At 34.5% G+C, this 16216-nt stretch overlaps 1 pseudogene; it reads right to left on the reverse strand.

Moving 5' to 3' along the window:
* Window positions 1-14120: 14120 nt before the first annotated feature.
* On the reverse strand, window positions 14121-15354 carry LOC149576051 (glutamate receptor 3.3 pseudogene; annotated as a pseudogene).
* Between the last annotated feature and the right edge of the window lie 862 nt (window positions 15355-16216).

Consider the following 16216-nt stretch of genomic DNA (forward strand, 5'->3'; position numbering starts at 1 on the left):
CAATGTTCATGCATGTTTTATGTGGCATTCCACAATTTTCAACCTTGGTGTTACATGTTTCTAGAGACATGTCACAAAACTTTGCAAATGTGAAATGGAAGTTGCATATGAGTATTTCCAATAAATTTCTCAAACATACTCTTACAACAACTATAAAAGAAAAAATCAAACATAAAGAAAGCAACCTCATTGAACTTCACACATAACTATTAGTGTCATCATTGCACCTCATAGGTGCAAGTGCTAGCTACGATAATAAAGGAAACAATGGAAGTCTTCCTTGTGAACAAAAAAGTGCAGAGAGCAAGGTGTGAAAATGGTTCTCCATGCCCTAACTTTCAGCAAGAAAACTACACCCACCAAATCTAAAATGCACAAGTTTGAGAAATATGGTTAACACTAAAGTCTTCAATTAGTGAACTTGACTGAAGAAATAGAGGAGGATATTGATGTACTATAGAACTTAGGAGATTTTTCAATGCTAGATCAAACATAAAAACAATTCAAGAGTGGATTGAGGACACATGAATTACCCCACAAATCAAAAAATTTCTACTTAGGAAATCAAAAAAGAACTACAAGGTGGATTGTGGATAATAGATTTGTTGGTAAATAGATTTTTCACTTGGAAAATGATGTAATTTAGCCCAATGGAGTGTATGTGGAAAACTATTCCCAACAGTTAGATAGGCCCTAGATATGCAGCCTTCACCTATGTTTAGAGGGGCAACTCCCTCATATGATGTAAATTTTGAGTTTTAAAAAGGTTATGGATAAAAACAAGTATCAAGATTTGAAGCACTTCATTCTTTCTCAATGAATATACAAAATCCTAACAAGAACTCATACTGATAATGATTCAAAATCCATCATAAATACGAATGAACTAGGCATATAAGTATCAAATGAAGTAACTTTAATTTTCTATATTATGGGCACATTTTTAAGATGCCAAGAAACATGCTTGATCGTATATAATAGATTGTTAACTGATTAATTGCCTTTGCAAAAGAGAGAGAATAACGTGTTATATCCTTCTCTAATGAACATAACTGATAAGAATCTGAACAATCGAAGGTATTGAAAATACTTTCAAATTAACTTGGTTCTCAATACATGAAGCAATACTACTTCAGTAGTAAAGTTTTCCTCTCAATTCTTCAAATTTCAAAAGGTCATTTACAAAAACAAAATGATCCCTTATATAGACCTGAGGTTAAGAATGACTCCTCTGTGGTTAATAACTACCTCCCAATTACTAGATTTTGGTGAGCTTAATTTACTTTACAATATTAACCTATACTAGGAAAACATCTACAAACACGACTCAAGCTAAAAGTCACCAAAAAGAGCATAGAATGTACATCTAATCATTAAACTTTCTAGCTTCTAGAATATATCTATCAAGATGTGATAGATTTATTCTTGAAATCCCTGAATGCATCAAGTATTTCCACCATCAAATCATAATTTGGAATGAACACATTTTCCATCTTGATCTTGCTTGTGAAGTACCTATCTTGGATCCCTTCCAACTCTTGTTGATATGTCAAAATGTTGCAATCTTCTAGAGTGATGGAGACTAGGCTGAGCTTCACCATAGTTTCAACATCTAACACTCAATTTTCTATCTTAGAATGAATTGTGACCCTAAAGGAATCTAGGAGAAACTAAGAATCAACATGTTGAAGGTGGCACATTACTGCTCCACCTATCATAATTGTGACCACTTCATTTGATACTTGCCTTTTTGTCTATTCACATTCCATTATCAATTTTTTAAATTTAGTGATCACTCTACTAATGTTTATCACTTTCTAGTTTCTACTCTTACTCCATATGTGCACCTGATTATCATTTGGATCATTGATAACCTTTTCAAGGATTATAGTGTTCACATCCACCTTTAACATTTCCTACAATTCATCGGCTGCTCTTTGCTAGGCAACCTTTTGGTCCTTGCTGATTTCAAGTTCTTTAGACATCTCTTCCACTTGTAGGTTGATCTTCCTGCATATTCATTTTGCTCCATTTATGAACTTCATAGCATCTTCTATCATCCTATCTACCCATGCTTCTATCATCATACTATGAGACTTCTTCGTGTTTACTTTGTCTACTATAATGTAATCAAGAATACCTTCAGGAACCATAAGAGTTGGTGAAGTAATTATTGCATGGGCATTAGAAGAATTGCTGAGTTAATGTATGATACCAACATTTGCAACTTCTCTTTGAGTTGTTCATTTGACTTATTTTCCTTCTTTTCTCTCTATAATATTTGTGCCACAAACAACTCAAAATTATGAAAATCTTGTCCTACACTTGATGGACCAAGATCAAATTTTCTCAAAGTGAAATCGAACTCTGAGGCTTCTTCCACACTCTTCTCTATTATTGGCCTTGTTATTTCTACACATCAATTACCTAAAGTTTTATCAATGGACAACCTACACATCACCTTGGTTCCCACATTAAGAGGTTTTTGAACAAAACCATAAATAGTATCAAATGGAGGTGGGATTACCTAGACCACCTTATTTTTCTTTTGTATACTTTCTCACAACCATGAGCATGTAGAGCTTTGGGATGAAATTAGTGTATTATCTTCTTGATTTTGAGTGACCACTATTAAATCTTCTATGTTAGATAATTGGTTATCTATCTATGTGATGTCTATCAATGATATCTCAAGAGGAGAAAAGTTATGAGGAGAAGCTACTATTGCAGATGAAGAGGTAACTGGAATAGATTTTTCAACAACTTGGGGAGATTCTTGAACGTTTTCATTGGGTCTATTTCCCCCATAATTCATCTTGTCAGCTTTATCTCTTGGTTTTGACCTATTTTTCCTAACCACAAACTCAACTTCGCATGCTATAGGTAAACTACTTGGCTAGCTTCAATCTTCATCATCACTATTACCACTTGCATTCAGCTACTACATTTTTTTGTTTGAAGTCACTTTAGGTTCCATACAATATGATTTTCCCTTATTTTTGCTTCTCCTAGTAGGATTACCACTTCTACCTTGAAGTCTAGTAGTTGTATTTTCTATCCTAATTTTACTCACCTATTCCTTTGTTCTTTTGATGATGTAGGTAGTTCTTTCTTTCAGACTTTTCAACTCCTAAATAGACTAATCAATTGGTGGAGGTTCTAATAGTTTAATCTTCTTGTAGTAGAAAGGATCAACCAATGAACCTTCATCATCTTCTATATGTATCACATCAATATCCACTTTGAAATCTATCACTTGCCTTATGGTAAGTTGTATCCAGTCTTGCTTCCAAACTTTGAAATCACTTTCACAATCTTCCCAAAAGTCTTCGAGCACTAGAAAGTGACCAAGGCTGGGACTTAGCTTTAATTTTTTAATTGCATAGCCTAAATTTTCATAAAGAAGCTACATGGTATAAGGATGTAAATTTATCTTGGCAATGGATCTCTCTATGTTCCCCACATTTGCTATAGTATCACACCTATAATGTCCAATGCCAATAGGAAAATATATATCGTCTACCCTCCTATTCTTGCAAACCTTATTAATTTGACTGACTTGCATGTACATCTCAATCCACACTAGTTTATCATCAACGAACCTGGGTAGCGTAAGGGGTTATCCATCATAAGTGGACAACCAAATATAAGTAAACTTTGGAAACTAAATGAAGTAAATTTTGTACTTTTGGACTGCCACTGTTGTTTCTAGTGAAATTTTGAGTCCTATATATATTGTTCCTTGAAGCTCCCTTACTGTCAACATGGTGAATGCATCATTCACTCTTTTGAAATGGTGTAGGCTAATTCATATTGCAACTAAGGGGATGATTTAAATGATAGTTGCATCATCATATATACCATGTCTATTAAGCCCAAGCCAACTTGTTGTACTTGCAATAGCATAGAAGATGTAAAATCATGTAGAAGTAATCATTAGCTTGGATTTCTATGAGTTGTTTATGTAGGGTATCATTCATAAGCTTTTCCCAATCAATCTATTGTTTCCCCTCACCAATCATGTTGATAAACAAAAACATCCAACCTTCGAACTCATGCAAATCTCTAAGTCCCATTATTCTTCTCAAAAGAACTACCATATTTGTCACATCTTCCTTTAGTGATGATCTATCGATGGACTTTGCTAACTAAGATTTAAATTTCCTTGGTTGTGAGAGCCATGACCTAGCAATAATGTTCAAACATTGAGTTTGATTTGTAACATAATAATCCCTTTCCATTCTCATATCTATGTTGGCATGTTGTTCTCTGATAGGCAACTAAAAAGAAATGGAGATAGAAATAGGATCCAAACGAACTATCACTATATGATTTGATGCAATGACCTCTCTGGTATTTGGGTGGTAAGCTTTCATACATTCCAATACTAGATCCAAACATTGTATTGATATGGGATGGCCTCTATCTCAAGCTATTTCTCTTTCTAATATCTTCTCAGCCAAGGGGGTTCTCTCACCACTTTCAAGAAATGACCAAAAATCTTGCAAGCTGACACTTCCTAGGATGGTGCCATCAATATCTGGAAGAGTGCTTTTTAAAATAGGATCATAATCAAGCCTTTGATATTTATACTTCATGATTAAAAAATTTTATTTCAATTTATCTATCCAATGAGAGCAACTTAAAACCTTTGTACACATCTTTATTTGGTACAACTTTCACTCTTTTCAATGTTTACCAACAACTATTATAAAATTGCCCCTGTTACATTGCTTTGTGTTTTCTTTAAGAAATTTCACTTAGAGAGGACTATGATCTCCATTTTTCATCGAAGTAGATTTTTCCATAATTTAGTATACCCTGTATTCACTAAATGAATAAAAAACACATGAAAATTCTATTTGTGATAAATTCCCCACACTAAAATTACTACACTTCACCGAGCTAGTCAAGGCATTATGTTCTCTTGATGATTGGCCTCATATTACTGTTACCAATCTTCACTAGAGATTAGCATCGCTACATGGGTGAGACAATTAAAGATGGTGGGATGAAATTTTTTCCATGAAGTCATTCATACTATGAGGTGATATACATGTTGATGTGTTTCAAACTAGATATCTACCTGACCGTTCTTTGGCACCTTGTGTTTCATCAAGCACTAGTTTGTGGACATTATGTAAAATATTTCACGTGGAAGTCAATCTGTCAAATAGTTCACAAGCTCAATTTTATTGTGTTAATATTCAGAAAATAACCATTGAATGTAAATTTTAAACAAGAATATTAAAACCAAATAAATGAATACAAATATATTGAGACAAGATTTATCGTTGTTCGACAAAACTTGCCTACATCCACACTCTAGCAAAAAATTGATATATTAATGAGTAATTGAATAAAATACATTGGCTACACACAACTATTATAAAGAGCTCTCTGAATACAAAGAGTTTAGGGAGAAAAAATAGTCATATGACCGTTGGGATTCAAATCCCCACAAACTCCTCTGTGAAGTCCAACCGGTACAGCCATGTGTATTAGCTTCCCTACTTCCCAATTCAAATCTCACAGAACAACCAAACCTTGAGAAGATCTCAACTTTGCTAGAATTTGTTCCTGCACATTCTGAATGAGTCTTCTCCAAATCAAATTGGAGTTGAAAATATCTTCTCTACAATGTAACCCGTAGCTTGCATAATTTGCATAATTTTTGTGGTTTTTTGAATCAACATTCTCATCGACAATATATGAGAATAGAAATGTTCCTTTGGCTGCAATGGTAAGAGTTTTATTGATAGAATGTTGTGTATCATAGTGATGACCAATAATATGGTCTTCAAAACTACTTGTTGAGCTTGCATTGAGTAGATTATATCTGTATTTATCCACCAAGACCAAATCATTCAATGGTCTTTCCATGGCTTTTGGCTTGTTGGAAAAACACCGATGATGCCCAAGTTGAAGATTTGACTACTTTATTTTGTGGCTCTGGTCATTTCAGAGAGCCTTAACCTTTCCATATCTATAGATTACATTTAACTATTGAACTTTTGCCTCTATCAAGGTTGCAACAATGTTGTCAATTTTCTTTTCTCTACTATGAAATCCCTCATAGTTATATGGCTCTTCCTCTTTGTATTTCCCTTCACCTTTTTCTATAGTGAACTCTTTTGGTTCCATATCATATAACACATTGTTAGAGTAGTATTCTTTATTTTTCTTCTCCTCTTCTATAGTTCAAAAAATAACTTGGGCTTTTTTACCATCTTCTTGGCCTATATATAAGCCTATTTTCTCAACCATGTCTTCCATCTTGTCAGTCATGTCTTCTGCCCCTTCATCTTCTTCTACTGGAAACTTCCCATGCTCTTCATAGTATTCTAGTTGCAACATCCTATAAACTTTGGATGAAAAATTATTTGTCTTTGAGGTTCAAACCAAAGATAAGAGAAGCCACTTTATAATATGACAACATAATGCATTTTACAAACTCGCCAATCTTATCTTCTCTTGTTCACTTTCACAATTCTTCCATGACAATTTTCTTATTTCACACATCACCATTACCCGTGCACTCAAGAATTGCATTAAGCTCATATTTAAGAGACTTAAAATCTTTCAGTTCATATTCAAGCTTATTTTTCCAGCCATCCCACCAATGCACATGGCAGATTCTTCTGCTCTTAGTAGGCACAACCTCATTTTCTACCAAGCCTAAATTTCCATGAAATTTGTTGATGATAAAATCAACTTCACTATCTTGCATATCTCCTCTATCCTTACCTTGGCTCTCATACCAATTGTGAATTTTAAATGAGTAGATTAAAACCCAATAAATGAAGATGAATAGAAAAATACAAGATTTATCATGGTTCGGCAAAACTTGCCTACATCCACACTCTAGTAGGAAATCATTATAGTAATGAATAATTAAATGTAATACATGGGCTGCACACAACCATTATAAAGAGTTCTCCAAATATAAAGAATTGAGGGAGAACAAATAGTCATATAACCATGTGAGCTTCATATCCCAACACTGAACACTTTGGCTATGGATCTTTGCAGATTTGGGTCAACTTTCTCTGAAATCTATGTAATGGGTTGCGATCTAGCAGATGATGCATGATATCTCCTTCATCATCTCACCACATAGCATCTCTAAATTATGTTGAACCATCATGTTGTGATTAGAGGCATTTGGTCAAATAGATCACGAAACTCCCAAATTCGGCCACATCTATCTTCTTCTATTGATGTTTTACAAGCTGTGAGCTAGGAGATGAATGTGCACGCTCCTCTAAGACTTAAAACTATTTCACCAAGCTCTCTACACTTTCATACCCACGAGTTGGAAATATCAAATGTTGAGAACATGTGTCTCAACCTTTCAATCTTTTTCTAGAAAATTCTAGAATTTGTTTGTGGAAGCTTTCCACTTGTTTATATCTTGAAAAAGAGTGTATAAATACCAAAAGGTGTCTTGTCCATAGTGGAATATAGGAGGGTCATTTTTTGAGCATAGTTAGCTTGTTTTATGAGTTTTATGGGGGTCTAAACTAAGAGACAAAATTGTGGACGGGATTACTATTTTAACCTGGTTGTTTTTCCATATTGGAAATGTAAATTTCAAAAATGGGTAACATGTGGCATGGTAGTTTTGCCCATGGTTTTGTAAAAGTACAAGTGGTTTCCAGGTTGTACAATCACTATAAAAGGAGGGCTTGGGGAGGTGTTTGTGTAATTGAGTTCAATTTGCAAGGCTGGTGCTAGAAGGAGTCTCTCTGAGTTCGAGTTGTGGTGATGCACTCCTATAAGAACTTGCATTGCAAGTATCATGTAATCATCTTGGTTTGATAATACATTGTGTGGTTTTTGGAGGGTGGGGTTTTTCTCCTAGAATGGTTTCCCCATGGTAATCATTGTGTTATGTGTTCATTTTTATTTTGATTATGTTATTATGCATCTCTTGAGATCTCTAAAATAGTTAGTTGAATTTGCATTATTGTCCTCTCAAAGATTAGCATAGGAAGTGATTCCATGCACCTTTTCTTCCTTACAAGTAGTATCAGGGCTTGGCCAATTTTGGTTCTACCTATTGGGTACAGGGTTTTTTGAGCTAATCAAGGTTTGAGTGGGAGCTTGTCTAGAGTATTTCATTTCAGTGTTGTAAGATTGAAAAGATGGCAAGCATGTTAGGGAGAATTGATGTTGAATTTTTTTTGGCACAAACTTTGAGATGTGGAAGTTGAAGACAAAAGATCTATTAACTGATCAGGATCTATGGGATGCAATTGATGAGAAAAAGTTGAGGCCCATAGATTTGACTTTAGTTGCACAATATGATGTGATAGATAGAAAAGCTAAAGGTCTCATCAAATTATGTCTTGCAGACTTGATTATGATTAATGTCCATGAAGAACCTATCATGAAGAAGCTTTGGAAAAATATAAGTGAGATCTATCAAGCAAAATCACTTGTGAACAAGATTTTCTTTAGGAAGAAATTGTATTCCTTGAGAATGGAAGGTGGACAAATTTTTGAGCATCTGGAAAGATTTAATATGTTGGTGACTCGGTTGACCTCAGTAGGGGTTCCAATGGATGAATAAGAAAGGTGTCAAATCTTTCTATGTTCATTGCTAGACTCATGGGATAGTCTTGTGATAGCTATAGGGAGCACTTCAGTTTTCTTGAAGATGGAGGACATTGTTGGTTCTCTACTTTCTGAGGAGATGAGAAGGAAGGGCTCTCTAAATTCCAAAGAGGCTTTGAACATTTGTGGAAGACCAAAAGAAAGAGGCAAGAATGAAAAGTAGCATGGCCATTCTAAGTCCAAAAATAAGGGGAGATCAAAATCTCCTGGTAAGTCCAAGGAAATCTGCTGGAATTGTGGCAAACTTGGACACTTTCGAAATGACTACAAAGAGGAGAAGTAGGAGGAGAAGGAGAAGCAAGATTTTGATTCTAAGTTTGAGAAGGAAGATGGAGATGGTTTCATCATAGCCTTGGCCACTCATGCAGGTGAAAATGCATGGTTAATAGACTCAAGTGCATCTTTCCACATGACTCCTAATAGAAACTAGTTTAGTAAGTATGAAAATTTTGAAGGTGGTAAGGTGTATTTGGGTGATAACTTAGTACTTGATATTGTTGGTCATGGAAGTATTCATGTGGAATTTTTTGATGGTAGAATTAGAAGATTTGATGGTGTCTTGCATATCCCTAGACTAGCAAGGAATTTGTTATCCATTAGTAAGCTAATGGATGCAGGTGTGCATGTTCAATTTTCTAAAGTAGGTGTAAAAATGGTAAGAGGTGCTATGGTAATAGCAAGAGGAAGAAGATTGGGTACATCATACCAGCTTGATGCATACACAGTCAAGTACAATAGTACTTTTGATAAGATTGTGAAAAAGACTACTTAGTTGGAGAAGGAGAAGATTTCTCTTTCAACAGATGGTCATGGTTTTTGGGTACCCAAGGGTGCTATGTCTATCGAATCAAAGTTTTCTACAAAGAAGACCATGTTATGGCACTAGAGACTCGGCCACATAAGTGAGAAGGGTCTATAGATCTTGAAAAATAAGAACCTTGTTGATGGTTTGAATGACTACAATCTTGAATTTGATTTTTGTGAGCATTGTATCTATGGTAAACAAAACCACATTCAATTTTACTCAAGTTCTCATAAGTCTTCATATATTTTGGATCTAATACATTCATATGTATTTGGTCTAGTTGATGTTCCTTCTATTGGTAGATCAATTTATTATGTTTCTTTCATAGTTGATCTTAGTAGAAGAATGTGGGTTTATTTCCTTAGGAGTAAAGCTAAAGTTTTAAGTCATTTCAAATAATTTAAAGAAATGGTTGAATTGCATATTGGAAAGAAAATAAAATGTTTGAGAACTAATAATGGTAGTGAATTTTGCTCCAATGATTTTGACACATTTTGTAAAGATTGTGGTATTAAAAGAGAGAAGACAACTCTATATTCTCCACAATAGAATGGAGTTGCAAAAAGAATAAATAGGACCCTGATAGAGAAGGCTAGGAGTATGGTAAGTGGTGTTGGACTAGAAGAAAAGTTCTGGGCTGAAGCTATAGCCACTATCTTCTACTTGATAAATATGTCTCCTACATTAGCTGTTGTTGATAAGATGCCAATGGAAGTGTGGTCAAGCCATAAGCCTTCACTTAGACATCTAAGAGTGTTTTTTTGTGAGGCATATGCTCATGTGCCAAAGGAGAAGTGGAAAAAATTGGACAACAAAGCTATCAAATGTATCTTTATCGGATATAATTATGGTGTGAAAGGATACAAGCTTTGGGATCCTATTGCACAAAAGGTATTTTATTCTAGAAGTATTATTTTTAGAGAAACTAAGCCTTCTTTTATTATAGTTTAGCTAGAATGGGTAGAAGAAAAGAAAGATGTGATTCAACTTCCTGCTACACCTAAGAAAGTTAAATCAAGGCCCTTAGAAAGATGAGATTTTGAAGAGAGCTCTATGAGTTTTGAATCATCAGAGGAAGAGGGAGAACCTAATCATGAACCTAAACCTCTTGAATCTAAACTAGATCTTGTTTAAAGATCTACAAGACAAAGGAAACCACCTAAAAAGTATGGGTATTCTCCTAATGACTAGAGATGCATATTTGTATGGAATGCTAATATTGATGAACTGAGATCTGTACAAGAGAATCTTGGTATGAATGATTTATAGTCCTAGAAAATAGCCATGGATGAAGAAATGGAAGCTCTTCAGAGGAATCAAACATGGGACCTTGTACTGTTTCCTGAAGGACGGAAGCCTGTTGGTTGTAAATGGGTGTTCAAAAGGAAGATGGGTTTAGATGGAAGCATTGAGAAGTATAAAGCACATTTGGTTGCAAAAGGTTACTCTCAGGTTGAGGGAGTAGATTATGGTGAGATTTTTTCTCCAGTAGCCAAAATGACATCCATTAGATTTCTACTTTCTATTACAGAATTGTATGATCTAGAGATCGAGCAAATGGATGTGAAAACTACTTTCCTTCATAGAGATTTGGAGGAATAAATTTACATGTCATAGCCAGAGCACTATGTGGCAAAAGGTAAAAGTCATTTGGTCTGTAAATTGAAGAAATCCTTGTATGGTTTAAAACAAAGTCCTAGGATGTGGTACCAAAAGTTTGATACATATGTGTTGAGTTTGGGATTTGTGTGATCTAAATCTGATCACTCTATATATTTCAAATCTAATGGTGATGGTTTCCTGGTTATTGTCTTGTATGTTAATGACATATTGTTTATTGGAAAAGGAAAAGGTTTGATTTTAGAGTTAAAATCTCAACTCTTGATAAAGTTTGAAATGAAAGATCTTGGTGTAGCTAGGCACATTCTGGGAACGGAGATTATAAGAGATAGAAAAAATAGAAAGCTTTGGCTAGGCCAGCTTATGTATGTTGGTACTATTTTGAAAAGGTTTAATATGTAGGATTCAAGACCATTGAGTGTTTTTTTTACTATGGGAACAAAGATTTCTAGCTCACAGTGTCCTACACCCCCATTGGAGATGGAAGAGATGATTCAAGTACCATATCAAAGTGTTGTTGGAAGTTTGATGTATGCTATGGTCTATACAAGACCAGACATTGTCTAAGCAGTGGAAGTACTTTTGCGTTATATGTCTAATCTAGGAAGAGCACATTGGGATGTAGTAAAAGGAGTTTTTAGATGCTTGTGGGGTACCCCAAAGTACTCAATATGTTTTCATGGAAGAGGAAACAAGCATTCCTGGGATATTCAAGGCTATGTGGATTCAAACTAGGCTGGTGATGTTGATAGAAGAAGATCAAACAATGCATATGTGTTTACATTATTTGATGGTGTAATCAGTTGGATGAGCAAGTAATAGGTTGTGGTCAGTTTGTCCACTATCGAGGTAGAGTATATAGCTACTCATGCCCACAAGGCATCCATCTAGCTAAAGAGATTGTGTTTAGATATAGAGTTCAAACAGGGTGCAGTGATAATTTATAGTGATAGCCAGAGTGTAATCTACCTAGCAAAGAACCCCACTTTTCATGCGAGGACCAAGCACATTGATGTACAATATCATTTTGTGAGAGATATGGTCGAGGATGACAAGGTGAAGCTAGAAAAGGTAGAGACTTTGGTGAATTTTTTTGATGCATTGACTAAGCTTGTGAGCACAGAGAAATTTAGATGGTGTTCAAAGTCTATGGGCCTCTCAGCCCCTAGCAATTAAGTCCATGATATTTAGGATCCCTTGACTCTTGCAAGGTGTTCCACAAGTGGGAGAATGTTGAGAACATGTGTCTCAACCTTGCAATCTTTTCTGGAAAATTCCAAAATTTGTTTGTGGAAGTTTTCCACATGTTTATATCTTGAAAAAGTGTATAAAATACCAAAAGGTGCCTTGTCCATAGTAGAATATAGGAGGGTCATTTTTAGAGCATAGTTAGCTTGTTTTATGAATTTTATGGGAATCTAAATGAAGAGACAAAATTCTGGATGGGATTACTATTTTAATGTGGTTGTTTTTCCATATTGGAAATGTAAATGTCAAAAATGGGTAACCTGTGGAATGGTAATTTTGCCCATGGTTTTGTAAAAGCACAAGTGGTTTCCAGGTTGTAAAATCACTATAAAAGGAGGGCTTGGGGAGGTGTTTGTGTAATTGAGTTCAATTTGCAAGGCTAGTACTAGAAGGAGTCCCTCTCAGTTCAAGTTGTGGTGATGTGCTCCTGTAAGAACTTGCATCGCAAGTGGATTGTAATCATCTTGGTTTGATAATACATTGTGCAAGTTTTTAAGGGTGGGGTTTTTCTCCTATAAGGGTTTTCCCATGGTAATCACTGTGTTATGTGTTCATTGTTATTTTGATTATGTTATTATAAATTTCTTGAGATCTCTACAATAGTTAGTTTAATTTACATAATCTTCCTCTCAAAGATTAGCATAGGAAGAAATTTTGTGAACCTTTGCTTCCTTACATCAAGTGGTTCACATTCTTTCATCTACGTAGTGCCTAATACCTTTGCAATGAGATGGTGATTATATAGATTGCCTTCTTTTGTTTCATGCATTTGATGACAAGGTGGCAGATTTTATATTGGTGAAATGTTTTACCAAAAGACTGAAATATTTGATTCCGTTGATGATACTTTTGAATATGATCTCCTAGATGATATTGATTGTTCAATTCATATCAAGTGAACAAGAGGTTAATAAATGCACTTCAAAGATGCATTTTTTACTCCAATCTTTAACCCTTTTTAATTTTTCAAGTTAAGGTTAATAGTATCAAATATGTGTTTGAGGAGTTTATCTTAACTCATTTGAGATGAGAAGTCAAGATTTTGGATCGTAACAGTACTCCAAACCTCAAACCTTAACCTCTTAAAGGTTAATAGTTAATGATGTGGATCAAAAACATGTATTTTACCACTTTCCATTAACCTATGATATCTTGTGACTCAAGCACTAGAATTTGAAATTTTGAAGTGTTGGGCGAAGCCAGAGATGAGTTGGTGGTAATAAGATCATTAAATAAATCACAAGTTCATCGATCAGAGGATCTATAAAGCTTCAAAATCACCCCATTTGGATAAAAGACAAAGCTAACAAAATGAAAAAAATGAAAATAGGGCAACAAGACAAAAAAGGCCCTTTATATTAAAAAATGGCATAGAAACTTTAATCCTATAATCCCGATGAAGTACTAGACTAAAGAGGCTTTGGAAAAATAGGAAGGTCATTAGGCATTCTAGTGAATGCTCTCATGCCAAATAGCTAAAATAGTTTTCTAAATGATTTTCATCAAAAGTTGAGAGTACTTTATAAAAAAATAAAAATCAATAGCAACATAAAGTTGAAATATTATAAGACAAGTTACTATATGAATAATATTTGAGTAAAATTAAGTTTATACAACCTAGAGATAGCTATTTGGGTAAAATAAATTTTGTATTATCTAAAAATATCTAGGAGTCCAAGAAAATTTAGTTATTTTGTACATAACAATCTGCCTCCTTCCAATAACATTGACAAAGGCTGGTACCAAACAAAATCAAGGAACTGCCATTGGCATGATCAACAGATGAGCCCACATCAAGGGATATTAATTAGATTGGAGTACTCTAAGGCTAGCTCAATTCAAATTTGGGATCTATTTCCTTCTCTGCACGCTTTCTCTCTAATCTCCTTTCATTTTCATTATCCTCCTTTTCATTAAAAAAGTTGGAAAATGATCTTAGAACCTTGGCTCTTCTTAGACATAATGGATGTGACTTAGCAGGAGGTTCCTCATTAGAAGGATCTGCACAATGGGTGAACTGATAAATCATGCCAATGAAAAATACAAACAAAGCTGCAAATCACACACCCACTATGACTAGGAGAAGGTCCTAGAATCTTTCTAGGCCAAACTGATTTGATTGAATTGCATGTTCCTCTCGATTGCATATATCATTTTTCAACCATTTATCATGAATTCTTTGAAGTTCCCCACTTTCTAAAAGGGCAAGGATTGATGTTGACATGTCAACTACAAGTTGGGAGTGCTTTGGAAAAATCTATTCAGCATCAACACAGACTTGGTAATGAGTTAAATTTCATTGCAGAAGACAAATGAAAATAGTGAAACATAGATTATAGTAAAGCTACTTACAAATCCCCATCCAATTTTAGTGAATGCCCTACCCACAATAGCATATCCACACCGTGTGGATAGAAATGATTCAATTTATGGAAGCTCGTCTATAACTGCTACCACACCACCCTTGTTTAGCCCTAGAGACAATGCTTTAGCATAACTATCCTGAGAGCTTAAAGGCACAAATCTATTTTTTGAAATGTTAAACTGTTGTGATAGATAATTTGCAACATAGGATCCTTTTTGATATCCTATTGAATAATTGGTTGATACCAAGCTATCAATTCCTTGAATTGTTAGTGAAAGATGCTCGACTATGAGGATTGTTGTTAAACTTGCTATGTGACTTGAATTAATTATCAAAACAACAAAATTCCATATGATTACTACTACACATCGAAGGATGCTCATAGTATTTTTCCCTGCACAGCTACAAACTCCATAGGTCATAATTTTTTTAGATACACAACATTTTGGTTATTTGCAAGATGAAAAGTATCCAAAAATGAGAGTGAAAAAAACCTTTCCAATAATACAAATCAGGTGAATCTTGACTACCAAGTTACTACACCTTTAGGAACGTTCAAATATTTTAAGATGAATAAACCAAACTAATATGTTTCCTTCCAACACACTCAAATAGATTTTAAAAGGTACTCACTATGGGCAAAGAACATGGTGGAGAATGAGAACTTGCCAAAACTAATGTCTGTAAGGAATTTCATCTTACACGTCTAAAAATATAGTTCTGAAATGCATCAACAACATTATCGTGTATTTTGTTTCCAAGCAAGAAATAAATTAATAATAATGTAACATTTTAACATATGGATTTCCTTTAGATTTTTAGAGGAGATCACTAGCACAGTCATCACTTGCTCCCTCGAGAGCTATACTCCAAAATGATGATGTGTGTTTTATGATCCACCAAATAATAGAACAAAATACTGAAATATCTTATCCTCTCTTGAACAAAGTCTCGTGTATACTAAGATTGCTAGAAGATCATACGATGACTTCAAGGTTCCTTTAATGCCAAGTCTTGACTATGGATAAGATTAGTAGTTGATGTTATTTGTTGATGATCACAAGGGGCATTACATGTTTATTTAGATTCATTTCAAGCCATACTGGATGTGGAAGCTATCTTAGGGTTTTTTCATGAGGTACTTTTTGGAGTTCTCACAAAATATGCAAAAATAAAATAGGATAGGATTCAAGAATTCTATTCTAATCCTAAAGGTAGCGATGACAATAAATAGTACTTTGGTGGATGTTGATTCTCTTGTGGAACTTGAGAACATGACGTCTCCATGGGACCATTTGCTGAAGTCGGTGGGAATTTTTGATTAGCTTTTATTAGCATGTAATCTTGAGAATCAGGAGGAGGAAACTTAAAATCATCACAAACCAATGCTTGGTCATATCTTGGTGTAGGCACTATCTCATATCTTGTAGGAGGAGGATTCTCAAATGTGGCAATGTTCCTCACTTCTCCCTTAAAATTATTTTTTTCTCTTTGAAATTCATGAGACTATAAGTCAAAATTTTGATTTGTCTCATGTAATCTACACCATCTAGATAGTG

The sequence above is a fragment of the Cupressus sempervirens genome, chromosome 1, assembly GCF_028749045.1.
Source record: "Cupressus sempervirens isolate cs-2001-9-10 chromosome 1, ASM2874904v1, whole genome shotgun sequence".
NCBI classification, from domain to species: Eukaryota; Viridiplantae; Streptophyta; class Pinopsida; order Cupressales; family Cupressaceae; genus Cupressus; species Cupressus sempervirens.